At 49.7% G+C, this 15,535-nt stretch overlaps 1 protein-coding gene across 1 annotated transcript in view; it reads left to right on the top strand.

Annotated features, from left to right (window-relative positions):
• Window positions 1-10,385: 10,385 nt before the first annotated feature.
• LOC147691852 (estrogen-related receptor gamma-like) overlaps window positions 10,386-15,535 on the top strand; it is an 84,198-nt gene continuing 79,048 nt past the window's right edge. The window contains exon 1 of the mRNA XM_086938127.1: window positions 10,386-10,562. The gene's annotated coding sequence lies outside the window, so the exon portion shown is untranslated. The remainder of the gene's footprint in view (window positions 10,563-15,535) is intronic.

Raw genomic sequence — 15,535 nt, 5'->3', positions numbered from 1 at the left:
TACATTGTGCCAACTGGCACAGGCAATATTCACAGGGATTATGTACACAAGACAGGGCCACATGGGCGCCTGTCAAAATCAGATATAGAACTCCTAGATAAAATGTAGAATATCAAATCACTTCTAGAATAAAATAGTAAAACATAAAATGGTAATCACAAAGATAACAACCAGTAACCACTGGTAACAGGAACCAGGACCTTACTAGGACCACCTGTACTAAGAAAGAAGAACCACCTAAGTATCACACAGCATTAGGGGTCTAAGAAAGAATACATTACTCATGATGCAATAAACCTACATTCAGAGGAGTAGAAAAGACAACCACCTAAGAATAACCACATTTAGGGGCATAAACCAGAACACCTTACCCATGATGCATGAACACATTCAGAGGAGTAATAAGAATAGAGCACATGATGCAATAAAATACATTCAGGGGTGCAGCGCAAGAAGACACATGATGACTAAACATTCAGAGGTGCAGCGCATGAAAAGGAAAGACACATAATGCATAAACATTCAGAGGTGCCATAACATAAGTCAATAGCGCAAAAACACACAGTAGGCAATTACTATTTAAAAGCATAGAAATCACATTGCGCCTACACTACATAAGCCACTACCTGTGGCAGTCCCTAGGCCAACCGGCCTTGTTGGGGCAAAGATGCCCTGAGTCCAATGTCAGGGCACGCTGCCATGCAGCGCCAGTCCAAAGTACAACAAAGCCTAAACGTGGCAGCTGCCCACAAAGTGCTGGACAGCTGGGATCAAAAAGTTGTGGCAGGGCTCTCAGTAGCCCCCAGAACAAATCTGCGCCACCTGAGCCACACAGGCTCTAAAAACCATGATGCCCCCACGTTGCAGCCTCTCAGGCTCTTAGAAAACAATTGCCCCTGGGGAGCCTTGTGGGCTCTAGCCAATGTTGGGGCTACCCACTGCCATCCGGGGCCGCCCTAAATGCGCCATAGTTCAATATGCCCCTACGAGCCTCAGGGCTCAAAGAAAGACTGCCCCTGTCGTTGGAGTCTTCCCGGGGGACTCGGTATCAAGGGAGGCCCTCCCCGGCCTCCCAACACCCAGGCACCGGTGCTGGAGGAGAGGGGCGGGCACCGGCAATATGCCCCGATGCCCCCCTCCCTCAAGTCACTCACCGGCTGTCGGCGGCTGCTGCGGGGGCGGGGAAGCACTCACTGCCGGTCTCTGCTTCGCCCTTCACCCGGTCCCCCATCTCGGGACCGGGACTCTACGTGGAGCCTTCGTGGCTCCAAGGCATTCCGTCTCTCTCTCGCCAGCAGCGGGGGCCGCCTCGGGTCCTTCACTGCTGCGGTGCTTCACCCGGGCCCCCTCCTGGGACCCGGGGCTCCTCCATACACCACGGGATCCGGCAGCCAATCGGTGCGCGGCGGCGGGCGGGACTTCCTCCGAAAACCGGAAGTCCCGCCCCGTGTCAGGCAGAACGATGCCTGGCCTCCTGATGGCGGCGCGAAGGGGCCGCGGCGGTGATTAAGAAGGGCAAACCGAGGGGTGGACACCCTCGAGACTAGAATAAAATAGATAGGCGAGGTAGGCACTCGCAAAGGGCGCCATAGTCGGGGTGGCACCCGCAAATCCGATAAGAGTGCACACGAAGCACTCGGGCAGTCACAGGGCAGGAGCGCTTTCCCCCACGGGATAACCACAGCGCTCTGCCAGCAATCCGGTTAAGAAAGCGCCCACGAGGCGCTGGGGAGCCCAGAAAGCGCCAAAACGCCCCAGAAAGAACCCCCACAGCAAGGAGGGTCCCAGCAGCTGCAGGGCATTACAGGTTAAGGCTTCCAGGGCCAAAATAAAGTCCAGCAAAACGTCCTCAAAGGTGCAGCCAGGCAGGGGGACAGCCAGGAAGAGTCCCCCAGCAGTCCATCAGAAGTCCAGGAGCTGGGCAGGGCCCAGGGATCCCCCTGAGCCCCAGCAGCAGCATGCCCCTGGCAGATTCGAGTTAGAAAACAAGAACATTTTGGAAGGGGATACAACCCCTTTTTATACAGTGCAAAACCTTTGAAGTTCTTTGAAGTCCTTTGAAGCAGGCAGTGTGAGAACCAGCTGGACTGGTTTAGAGGGAAGTCCCCTTCAGTATCAGGGACAGAGGTGTCAGTCGCCCAGCGGGAGGTGGAGCCAGCTTTGTAGTTACACAGGAACAGCCCTTCCCTATCAGGTGCCATCTCCTCCCACTTCCCTGGCAGCAGATGCTGCCTTTCATCCATGGGCTGACTCAGACAACCTCCTGGGCTCTCCAGCCCCTGTCATCCTCAAACCAGACAGTCAATCCACAAGCAGGCCCATGCACTCTGGGCCAGGCTCACCAGCCAATCACACGCTAGCACCAACGTGCACAAATATGCCAACTTCCAAAAGTAGGACTTCTAGACTAGACACAGCCATGCTGCATACATCATTTTGCAGCATTCATTCTCACGAGTTCTCTCATACCAAACTCGCCCCTGCACTCCCCACGCATCAGGAACTACCATGGGCATACATATTCCCCATTCATTCCTATGGGAGGGCAGGTCACTCACCATTCATCCACAGAGAGCTCAAGCACTTTACACTGTACCACAGTGAAAAAGTGCGCAGAGGCCTAAAATCACCAACACCAGGTTCCATAAATAGGCTAGGAAAACGCAAAAAGTCTAGGGGTGAACCTGCCTAATGGGCCGGGTCCAACACAACCCCCTTCCAGCCAAAACGCAGGGTAGACCAATCACACCACTGATGGGCTTCACTGCTTTGGGCGACAAAACCAAGGACACGGCCTCGCACAGCAGGGACACCGTCCAGTTTTTCGCCACTCTGAACCTACATGGTTTCCTCCAAATAATAACTCTCTGACTCAACTAGGGTACCCCACTGGTACACACTAGTCATCCACAGCCAAGACCAGGCCATAGGCCATCCAAATCACAGGTCCTAACTAATCCACAGAGTGGGGGGTAGTAACCCCTGGCATACAATAGCCATTCTCCACTCTCTCTCTCAGTGTAGCTACAACTACCACTGATCCAACAACCTAGGGACCATACCCTCAAGCTGACCAGAGGTCACGGGCAAGAATGCCCCACCCTAGCTCTACTTCTGGGTTTCCGCACCCTCACAGAAAAGCACTTCACCAGAACACAATTCTCCTACCAGATCAGGACCTCACTCCATCACTGGTCTACCACCTGGAAACTATTCTACTTCTGAGGTACAAAGCACACAGCACAGTCCCTCTTCAAGCAGGTGGGGAGACACAGCACACAGCAAAGCCCCCTTTCCTCTACCCTAGTGAAAACAACAAACTGCAGGTGAGCCCCAGAACACACAGCAAGGGCAGCCCCCTCAGTCTATTCAGCTGATCCACTTTGGTAGAGATTCCTCTTGACCTAGAAGTTTCCTAATCTCCCAACCTAAGATCTAAACTCTCAGGTTACACCGGGGTCAGAAGTAAGGACACCGTCCCTCTGCACCCCCTTCCAGTTCCAGTATGTCTCAGGCTAGACAGAGCACACGCCAGCGGCGTATCAGCGACACACTCTCCTCCAGTACTCCTCCCAGGTCAGGCCACAGTCCCAACCCGGCTTTCCCCCCTCCTCGGGGAACGACCTCCAGGGGCCCCACAAATGGTCAAGCACTCTAGACGGTCCAATGCTCAGTGAGCCAGGACTTCTGCACCCTCCACTTAGGAGCGGTACTGCCCAACACTAGGACCGCCGGAGTTCTGGTTACAGACACTCCCCGTCCTCTAGACACAGGAAGATCCTCCTCAAATGACCTATGTACAGCTTAGGCCCCTGACCTGGCGCTCCCTTAGGGAACCCTCCAGGCCCTGAGATAGGGTTTCAGGCCGACGTGGGACACACCGTCCCACACTCACTCCGCCTCCACTGAGACAGGGCGTGAGCCCCTACACCCCTACCATACTACTGGGACCAAGCTGGGTTACACATGAACCTCTTCCCCTTTACAGGATCATCAGATACACAAGCCACTCCTTTTGGAACCACTCCCTAATGCCTCTGCAAGACATCTAGCACACCGCCAGACATCCACCTTCTTGTCCAGTGCCTCTGCAGGACCTCCTGCACACCACCAGAGGTACACCTCTCATGCAAGCTCTTTAACAAAAAGAAAACTCACACCAACTCCTCCAGTTCAGCACATCACTCATTCGCACACTCCCCCCCCTCGGACTGGTAAGGCAGTTACTTCCACCCCTGATCACTCAACCTGACCACACGTGACACAGGTACCAAACTCTGGGAGCGGGGAATGGGAATTAACACACTGGACACATTAAAGCTGCCACCACTGGATCCTACCACACTGGGGAATCCAGACACACACACTACACTCAGGGAACAACCACCCTCCTGAGCTAGTCATTTCTCCTCACACTCCCTCTCTTCCATCTACCCACACAGGGACAGGATTTGGGATTGGACACGGGACCCAGCGAGGGATTCCTAATCTATGGGAACCTCCCCCTCTAATGGCGTCCCGCCCTGTCACTTTCTCTCATCTGCCACTAAACATAAAGCGCAGAAACACATTTGAAAATGACACTCTTGAGGAAAAAAAATCAAAAACAATAATCCCAAACATGTGACTATCTGAAAAAAACAATTGCAGAGTTTTGTAATGTAGCCAGTTGTCGCTATGGCACTGCGCAAACACAAGTCCAAAATCCGCACCGCTGACCACCAATGTTAGAACTGGCTATTTCTGGTAGGCTAAGGCTGACGCCAAAGCCAGGCAGAAACCACCATTCTAGTCAGGGCAAGGAAGTCACACGCCAAGATAACCTCTGCTCACCCCCTTGGTAGCTTGGCTCAAGCAGTAAGGCTAAACTCGGAGGCAATGTGTAAAGCATTTGCGCCAGCGCACAACAGCAACAACATACTAGGCACACCACAGAAGGGACTCCACACAAGGTTATTATAAAAATAACTTTTGTATTGTAAAAACACATCAGATAAAATCACACATATACATTGTGCCAACTGGCACAGGCAATATTCACAGGGATTATGTACACAAGACAGGGCCACATGGGCGCCTGTCAAAATCAGATATAGAACTCCTAGATAAAATGTAGAATATCAAATCACTTCTAGAATAAAATAGTAAAACATAAAATGGTAATCACAAAGATAACAACCAGTAACCACTGGTAACAGGAACCAGGACCTTACTAGGACCACCTGTACTAAGAAAGAAGAACCACCTAAGTATCACACAGCATTAGGGGTCTAAGAAAGAATACATTACTCATGATGCAATAAACCTACATTCAGAGGAGTAGAAAAGACAACCACCTAAGAATAACCACATTTAGGGGCATAAACCAGAACACCTTACCCATGATGCATGAACACATTCAGAGGAGTAATAAGAATAGAGCACATGATGCAATAAAATACATTCAGGGGTGCAGCGCAAGAAGACACATGATGACTAAACATTCAGAGGTGCAGCGCATGAAAAGGAAAGACACATAATGCATAAACATTCAGAGGTGCCATAACATAAGTCAATAGCGCAAAAACACACAGTAGGCAATTACTATTTAAAAGCATAGAAATCACATTGCGCCTACACTACATAAGCCACTACCTGTGGCAGTCCCTAGGCCAACCGGCCTTGTTGGGGCAAAGATGCCCTGAGTCCAATGTCAGGGCACGCTGCCATGCAGCGCCAGTCCAAAGTACAACAAAGCCTAAACGTGGCAGCTGCCCACAAAGTGCTGGACAGCTGGGATCAAAAAGTTGTGGCAGGGCTCTCAGTAGCCCCCAGAACAAATCTGCGCCACCTGAGCCACACAGGCTCTAAAAACCATGATGCCCCCACGTTGCAGCCTCTCAGGCTCTTAGAAAACAATTGCCCCTGGGGAGCCTTGTGGGCTCTAGCCAATGTTGGGGCGGCCCACTGCCATCCGGGGCCGCCCTAAATGCGCCATAGTTCAATATGCCCCTACGAGCCTCAGGGCTCAAAGAAAGACTGCCCCTGTCGTTGGAGTCTTCCCGGGGGACTCGGTATCAAGGGAGGCCCTCCCCGGCCTCCCAACACCCAGGCACCGGTGCTGGAGGAGAGGGGCGGGCACCGGCAATATGCCCCGATGCCCCCCTCCCTCAAGTCACTCACCGGCTGTCGGCGGCTGCTGCGGGGGCGGGGAAGCACTCACTGCCGGTCTCTGCTTCGCCCTTCACCCGGTCCCCCATCTCGGGACCGGGACTCTACGTGGAGCCTTCGTGGCTCCAAGGCATTCCGTCTCTCTCTCGCCAGCAGCGGGGGCCGCCTCGGGTCCTTCACTGCTGCGGTGCTTCACCCGGGCCCCCTCCTGGGACCCGGGGCTCCTCCATACACCACGGGATCCGGCAGCCAATCGGTGCGCGGCGGCGGGCGGGACTTCCTCCGAAAACCGGAAGTCCCACCCCGTGTCAGGCAGAACGATGCCTGGCCTCCTGATGGCGGCGCGAAGGGGCCGCGGCGGTGATTAAGAAGGGCAAACCGAGGGGTGGACACCCTCGAGACTAGAATAAAATAGATAGGCGAGGTAGGCACTCGCAAAGGGCGCCATAGTCGGGGTGGCACCCGCAAATCCGATAAGAGTGCACACGAAGCACTCGGGCAGTCACAGGGCAGGAGCGCTTTCCCCCACGGGATAACCACAGCGCTCTGCCAGCAATCCGGTTAAGAAAGCGCCCACGAGGCGCTGGGGAGCCCAGAAAGCGCCAAAACGCCCCAGAAAGAACCCCCACAGCAAGGAGGGTCCCAGCAGCTGCAGGGCATTACAGGTTAAGGCTTCCAGGGCCAAAATAAAGTCCAGCAAAAAGTCCTCAAAGGTGCAGCCAGGCAGGGGGACAGCCAGGAAGAGTCCCCCAGCAGTCCATCAGAAGTCCAGGAGCTGGGCAGGGCCCAGGGATCCCCCTGAGCCCCAGCAGCAGCATGCCCCTGGCAGATTCGAGTTAGAAAACAAGAACATTTTGGAAGGGGATACAACCCCTTTTTATACAGTGCAAAACCTTTGAAGTTCTTTGAAGTCCTTTGAAGCAGGCAGTGTGAGAACCAGCTGGACTGGTTTAGAGGGAAGTCCCCTTCAGTATCAGGGACAGAGGTGTCAGTCGCCCAGCGGGAGGTGGAGCCAGCTTTGTAGTTACACAGGAACAGCCCTTCCCTATCAGGTGCCATCTCCTCCCACTTCCCTGGCAGCAGATGCTGCCTTTCATCCATGGGCTGACTCAGACAACCTCCTGGGCTCTCCAGCCCCTGTCATCCTCAAACCAGACAGTCAATCCACAAGCAGGCCCATGCACTCTGGGCCAGGCTCACCAGCCAATCACACGCTAGCACCAACGTGCACAAATATGCCAACTTCCAAAAGTAGGACTTCTAGACTAGACACAGCCATGCTGCATACATCATTTTGCAGCATTCATTCTCACGAGTTCTCTCATACCAAACTCGCCCCTGCACTCCCCACGCATCAGGAACTACCATGGGCATACATATTCCCCATTCATTCCTATGGGAGGGCAGGTCACTCACCATTCATCCACAGAGAGCTCAAGCACTTTACACTGTACCACAGTGAAAAAGTGCGCAGAGGCCTAAAATCACCAACACCAGGTTCCATAAATAGGCTAGGAAAACGCAAAAAGTCTAGGGGTGAACCTGCCTAATGGGCCGGGTCCAACACAGGTGCTGAAAATTTTTCCAAGGAGGCCACCGCTCACGTCTTCCTCCGGTGATCCCCACTTTCAACACTCTCACTGCCTCAGTCTCTATCTTCTAAAATAAAATAAATAAATAAAAAATACAATTCTAACCTTGATCTGTTGTCTGTCCCCTAAGTCATTGCTCTAAGAGTCTATCCTCTCACCTCTCTAATTGTTTTCTATCACCTTTGTCACACCCTGTATTTCTGATTTGCCCTCTATTCATTTTGGCCCTGCCCTTTTTTTCTCTTCACTTTTATCCATGCTCTGCTCTCTCTCCCCTCGATCTTGGCTCTTTACTATCACTCTCTAGCAGTGATTAACTTGGTCTCCATTTTATCATGTATCTGTTTTTTTTCTCTGTCCTGTCCTCCACATCCTTTCATTCTAACTTCTCTCTTCTTAATGCTCTATTTTTCACTTCATAGCTGCTTTCTCTTTGTATCTGATTTGCTCTCCTCCTTTTCTTCTACTTTGCTCCGTTTTATCTCTCTCCTCTCTAGTTGTTTCCTCTCCTCTTTACTCTCGCTGTCTCTCTTCTCTGACACTGCTGCTGCCTGTGACCCCTGTCGTCAGCCTGTATATGTCCCTGCTATTTTGAACTCTGCGTTTCCCTGTTGTCATTCCTAAAGAAGCGGAAGATGATGTGTTTTACTTTCTTACCTACACCGAGTGCAAAAACAAAATGTAAACCAAAGAAAATGCTTTTTTGCATATATTTATCAGTGTGGTATGACAGGGTTTATTGCGGAACAGGCGCTGCTTGAGCACAGCAGGTCATGTCACTGCTAGTGCTGCATGTAATTAGTAGGTCGAGGGATGCCGACAGCATCGACATCCACTGCTCAACTTGCTGTGATCCTGCCTGCTACAGCACAGGCATTGTCCCCAGCAGTAATGCTGCCAATGCCGGTAAGTATGGCTGTGGTACCTACTGGACTTACTCATGCTCAGCAATTACCATGCTGGGGTACAGCACACAGATTCTACTGTTGACGCCATGGTGCACAAAAGTTGTGTTGGGCCATAGCCGCACCGAGCACATTGTTGGACGCACCTGTCCAACAGAATCAGCCTTTCGTAAATCCCTGAAAACACATCTATTCTCTTCTTAAATCTGGATATCGGACCCTCTGGCCTCAACTTTCAGAGTTTTCAGCGCCGGGACGCCCCGTTGGGGCCGCTGCGTGCTTTACAAAATACTCAAATAAATAAATAAATAAATTGAGGATAGCAGCAAGGCAGGGCTGCCGGATATGCTACTCTGCCTACGCAACAAGTGGAAAGTCCACATTTACTTTCATTTATTCTTCCTCAAGAGCCCTCACTCCCAAGACCCAAATGCGCTCTTGCAGCTTCCTTGCCTCAACTCCGTCATGAGCCAGCCCCTAGCTACAATTACCCAATGGGATCTTTAGGCAGTGGGAGGGTGCAGCAGACTAGGGGAGTAGAATGCAAGCCATAGCTTGTCGATGACTTCTTGGATTTGTGTTCAGCGTGATGACATCATCACTAACATGGTGATACACAATCATGCCTGCCTGGACAGGCATATGCCGGCCTGCCTATGAACATTTACCAGCCAGTCATCATGCAATGTATGTTATTCTTTTTATTTTGAATTGAACAATTAATATTGAGACCACCACCTGCAGGTTCAGAAATTGTAGCCCCAGCCCTGTGAAAGAAGTGCAAGTGCTGAGCACCTGAAAGCACCTGCTCAAATTAAGCACTGGAGCCAGGCCCTTGGCTCAGCTCTCGCTATTGGCTTGCCTATCTCTAATCCATCATCTGCTGTATAATCTGCAGATTTTAACAAAACAAATTGTTTCTAGATCAAATAGATCAGAAGTTATGCCCTTCACAAATGTTAACTGGTCATCTTCACTTGCTTATTTCTGTATCTAGTTGTTAGACTGGTACTAATAAGGTGAAATATTTGCCCAGACAGTATTATCATGTGTAAAAAATTACAAAATAATGAAGTAATATTATTTTTAAATGTGCCACATTATACCGGATGATTTGGCTTTCCTTGCTGCATAATTTAGTCAACCCAGCCGCATAATGTGGTGATCCCTTGCCGGCTGCCGCATAATTTCAGTGGCCGTGACTATACGTGAGTTAATGTACATACGTCACCGTATAACGTACTTCTACGCCCCATGTAATGACCTGCCCTTATACTGTAATGTAGCAATATCTTCGGGGGTTTGTACCTAATGCTGTAAAGCGCTCTAGCATTTTGGGGTTAGGGCCACGGTATATAAAAGAAAAATGCATAAATAACTAAATTAATGTGTCGTTTTGAATTGTGCCATTGTGGGCACGGCGACACCAATAAACTAGTCGCCACACACCCCAGCCTCCGCGAGTCTGTCAACCTTGAAATCTGGCTGCACAGCCAAGCCTGGTAGCGACAACAGAACCTGTCTGCTGGCTCCGGTCACTCCGGCTCTGACTGCAGCACTCGTCCGCTCTGCCTTCTGTTTTCCTCCCCTCCGATTGGCCGTGAAGCGGCAGCGCGTGCTTCCTCCTCCCCTCAGTCACCGCGTCTGTGGCGGTGGGGGCAGGGGGCGGTGGAGCACTGAGGTCCCCTCCCCCAGCTCCTCCTCTGCCTCGAGCTCTCTCCCCGCCCCCTCCTCCCGTGTCAGCTGGAAGCTCCTGAGCAGGAAGTGTGCTCAATGCCCTTTGCCTGTCCTAGAAGCCGAGCGGAGAGAGGAGGCTAGGGGGCCATGCTGGCACCCCGGATCTGAGGACCCCCTACCGGGGAGAGGTCCCCCACATCAACCCACAGGGGATGCTCGCCTGCTGGGCCCCGTCCAGGTGAGCGCACCCACGCCACTGCCGCCACTTGCTCCAGTCTGCCTCCGATCCCGCAGAGCCCCCCGTAATCACAGTGCCTCATCTACCTCCCGATGCATCTCTGCGAAGACTGCTCCCCATTGACGCCCCCGCACTCTCCCGCGACTCTCTGTATACATACATTTTAAATAGGTTTACCTCCGCGTGGTTTGTCAGTACACATAGCACAGGGGTTGATTTTGAGGGTATTGAATGGATACAAACTTATGATGCCACAGTGTATGTGTGTGTGTTGGGGGGTCGGGGGGGGGGGGGGGGTTGCAACAAACCTTGCCCCCTTCCCGTATCCCACGATTTCTTAGCCCACAATATACAAGCGCTGTTCTGAGAGGTTTAGGGTGCTGCTTACACTCACCAACTGTGCAGAAATTCCATTACACTTGGGGTACCCCGGTGCGTTTTATGCCCCACCCACCCAGGACTGACCTAGGGTAGAGGTCCGCACTCGTTGAGGGCAGAAGTCCAACTATTGATTCAACTTTAGACTTTAACCTACTGTACTATCTCAGTGGGACTGGATTCTGTGACTCCCTTGATCTCCACAAACCATGCTGCACACAGATCCCTCTAGCAGGCACACTTGCCCTCTGGGCGATCTTGAGTTGGAAACTGGAGGTTACATCTAGCTAGCTCCCTGCTCCATAACCCCTTAACTCTTTCACTAGGATAAGAGCCAGTGACCCGCAGTTTTTACACAGATCGCTGCCTCGTGCATATTAGCTCACAGAGCTGTCTTACGGGGATTAAAACAAGTAACTGTGTAGCAGGCGCATTAGTACTTAATGCTGGGGTTATCCTATTTCTGAGAGTTCCGGATTCTTGTAGTTAAGGCATCCGGGGTAGACGGGGCTAAATATAACATTATTTGGTGACGTTAGGTACCCCTAATCCTGCTGCATGGTGCATTGATTTACAAGGGACCATACACTCTAGTGTTATTATTAGCCCCATAGAAAATAACGTGATTAAACTATTATGTGCCCAAGGTCACACAGTGTTGTCAAATATCTTGCACAGTGTGGTAAAGTAATTAGCCCATGATCGAACACTTTGTTCACGTTTGTCCGGGATAATGCACTTTGTTCCCTTACACATACTTTGTTCAAATGGTCTAACGGAGCAGGCTGACCTCTGTTCTCCTGGTTGTGCTATTGTTAATTTGGGCAAGCATCGCCCTATTCCCCTTCCGGTAGCCACCTCTTTCGAGCCCTACTGCTCCCGTACCCGAAGCCGTGCTCCTTTAAGCCCCTCTCCCAGTACTGGATGTATGACCTTGAAAGGTCATTCCGACATCTCAAGGTCTAATTCTGTATCCTCGCTGCCAATCACGCCCCCTGCAGTGCCACTTTGGACAGAAGAACACTGATTTCAAACGCGCAGCAGAAAAGTGACAACAGCTGCGAAAAGCACAATATTTTGGTGAATGTATTACTTGATTTAAATACGTATTATTTGCTTTAAATTACTGGATATCCGTGCCAAAAATTATTGGTACTTACTGTTAATAATGCTCCAACGGTGGCAATAATGGTATGGTTTATTATTCTATTGGTGCTATTAGTGAAGATCGTGGTTTTTTTATTTACTTTTTAGTGTACCAAGTTTTTTTAATTTAATTTCCTTATTCTGCATTACCATAGTTTATCGAATATGCAATAATTACAACTATAAATTATTATTCCGTTATTTTTGTTATCATAGAGTCCCTGATTGGACATGGCTATTAGTGAGGGCATAGTGTCAGACCCTGATGCAGTGGGCTTCTGATTTCCAATAATGACATTCATATTTTCTTTAAACTAATAGAAATGGAGGGCAGTCAGGTAGAAAGCTAACTTAAAGTACTTTTTATATATATTTGTGCAGAAAGCCCTGGAGGTTGGAAAATTGAATTATTTTTTTTAGGTCCAGGCATACCTTGGTTTTACTGGATCACTGTTGTAGCGTAGCTGGGGGGGGGGGGGGGGGGATGGAAGCTGTGCGTTGCTTGACACATAGGACATGTATGAAGGAGCCCACGAGGCAGTGGCAAAGAAATCCTGGGTGGCACCTGTTGGGCATGGTTAAAAGCAACCAGGGTAGTGGGGATAAGGGTAAAGGGCACAAGGGCAAAGGGCACATGAGTCAGAGACATAAATAACAGGGGTCAAAAATACAGGAAGTGACACATTAGTTAAATAAACCCAGGGGTAAGGGCACTAAGAGGAGAGCAGACGTAAAATTACCCTGGTGTACGGGAAAAGGGCTATTCAAGCATTGATATAGAGCCGTTTTTCATAAGCAACGTGGAAAGAAGTGTGGACAATTCAACGGCATTCCACTGAACCACAGGAATTTATACCTGTGGGTCCCCCCTCCCCTTTGGAGTCTCAACTGCGAGTTTGGGTGCATGTAATTAGCCTTAGATCCCCAGTGATTTTTTTCAAAGGACATTGTAGTGCAACCATCATACTCACATGAGGGAGACACTGTAGTGTGCCCTTTGGGGCTGCCTTCTGCTGTACTGTAATACATTAATATTCATTAAAATGAGAAAACACCAATAATGTCGGGTTGGATCACAACCATCGTTTGACACTTCAGGCCTTCAAAAAGGGCTTAAATACTTGCTACTCCAATACTATCAAGACTCTTGTATCATGGTGTTGTTTCAAATTTAGGCCTTTGCCGACAGGCATAAAGCAAATTTCTTGATAGTGTAAAAACAAGCCACCTTGTTGAGTCTGATCTAAACCATGTAGTGTTACAATGCCAATAGCTCAAACTCTTGTAACTGCGAGACCTATTTCATTTCAAAGAAGCAGCCGCCATTTTCCCGGGTTGCTTGGAAAGTGAAAGTGCACATGTAGCAGGAAAGAATGTTGTGCCTGCTGTAGGAGATACTAATTAAAGAGAATAGTGCTTACAAACTAAATAAGACATTCCGTGGTCCACATGAGAGGTTACAAATAAAGACAAGGCGGTACTAAGGAGGTACTATAAAGCCTTTTCACGAATCAGAAGCCAGTATTTATAAAGGACAATGACACAATCCAGTGAAAAATATGGGCGGAGAGTGAGCAGAGCTTCAAGTCCATACTCTAATACAGCATGCCTCGCAGAGCAGCACATGCGCTGCCCAGGCTCGACCTAAAAAGTGCAGGCAAATACATATCCAATCTCCATCAGTGCATTTTCTTTCATCTCTGGTAACGCCCCCCCCCCCCCCCCCCCCCGAATCCAGTGGCAAAGTGATTGTGTTTTTTTTTGTTCACCCTAAGTTGGCAGGGTATGCCCAGACGTGGGTCCCTTGCTCACTTTGCCACTGGATTAAAGGTAGCCTGGTTGATGAAGAGTGTTATCCCCAAACCGGTTCCAGGATGCTTATTTCTGGTCCAGGAAAGACCTGGCTTGGCAGTTCCGGCTGGACTATTCCCATGAGGAACAGGGTGAAGACTGATATGCATATAGCTGGTTATGAAGTGGGGTTGCATGGTGAGTAAAAGAACAATGGATTTAACCCAGATCTGTGACTTGGGGGTGAAATGTCTGAAAAGTTTCAGCACTCTGTCCATCATCTCCTTGTGTTTGTCTGTTCTCCTGACCCAGTACAGGCACAGTCTTTTGAATCTGCCTCTCTTGTTCCAGGAGGGGCACAGCCTAGGCAGCAAGGGGCCTCGTCCATCCCTAGGCAGACAGGTGTAAGGCCCTGTCCCTTGAATCACCCTGCACAAGTATCCAAGGCACTGACCCTATTTTTACCAGCAAGACTCTAAGTAGCCATCTTTCAGTCTCGGAATGTGTGGGCTGAATCGTGGTGCGCACCTCTGTGCCTGCTGGGCCCGGTCCTCCTTTTATAAACACACAAATTAAATAAATGGTGCAAGGTCGCTTGTGATTAAATCCCTGGTGAGTTCTCTGTACTTCATTAGTGGGTTTTGAAAGTGCGAATTGGGTGTATTAATACGTAATTTTCTCCTCTACTTTACTATTGACTTCTTCACAACTACCCTCTGTCAGGGCAAGTACACCGAGCAGGCAGATTTAAATATACAAAGTGGTAGGAAAGTGGCAAAGAGGAACAGTGAGAGTGGTAAAGCGTCATGGTTAAGAGTTCCCGTGGCAGGGGGGCACGTTGCAGCAGTAATGGCATCCAGGCATCCCTGGATGGTACATGCACTCGGAATACAGGGCAGGGAGGCCTATAGTGGGTAGACACCCCCATCTAGGGTGACCAGATCTTGAGAACCAAAAACTGGGACATTTTGCAAAAATAGAAGGACTACAATTTTACATCAATGGAGCAGCACAGAATGACAACTCTTATCAACATAGGAACACAAAAGAAGCACTTAGAAAATAAATACAATGTCATTTCTAAAACCAGCATCATACCTGTTAATTAGGGGCCAGATGTAGGAGCCCTAATAACGGTCGGAAACGGCCGATTTTGGCCGTTTCCGACCGGTATTAGGGTTTTCAGATGTAGGGCATGCATTTACAGAATCGGTATTTTACCGAATCTGTATTTACCGATTTGGTAAAATTACCGAATCGGTAAATACAGACTCAGTAAAATACCGATTCTGTAAATGCAGATGTAGCTGGCACATGTCAGAGTGCCAAAGGGCTTTAAGAATCGGTATTTGTCCACCCAATCCAATTGGGTGGTAAAATACTGATTCCAGGTGTGCATGCACACCTGTGCTATGTGACACACAGACATGCCCATAGGGCATGTATGTGTGCCACATGGCACACAAGCCTGTAATTGGGATGCCAGAGGGTGTCAAAGTGACACCCCCTGCACCCTTGCAAGAATAGGTAATTACTGAATCGGTAAATACCGATTCGGTATTCCATATTGATTCCTATGGGCTTCAAGGCCCATAGGAATCAGAGGGGGATATCGATTCGGTATTTACAGAATCGGTAAATACCGAATCTTACAGATT

The sequence above is a fragment of the Lissotriton vulgaris genome, chromosome 9, assembly GCF_964263255.1.
Source record: "Lissotriton vulgaris chromosome 9, aLisVul1.2, whole genome shotgun sequence".
In the NCBI taxonomy this organism is placed as follows: Eukaryota; Metazoa; Chordata; class Amphibia; order Caudata; family Salamandridae; genus Lissotriton; species Lissotriton vulgaris.
The sequence above is the reverse complement of the archived record's forward strand: the minus strand, read 5'-3'. Positions and strand labels throughout refer to the sequence as shown.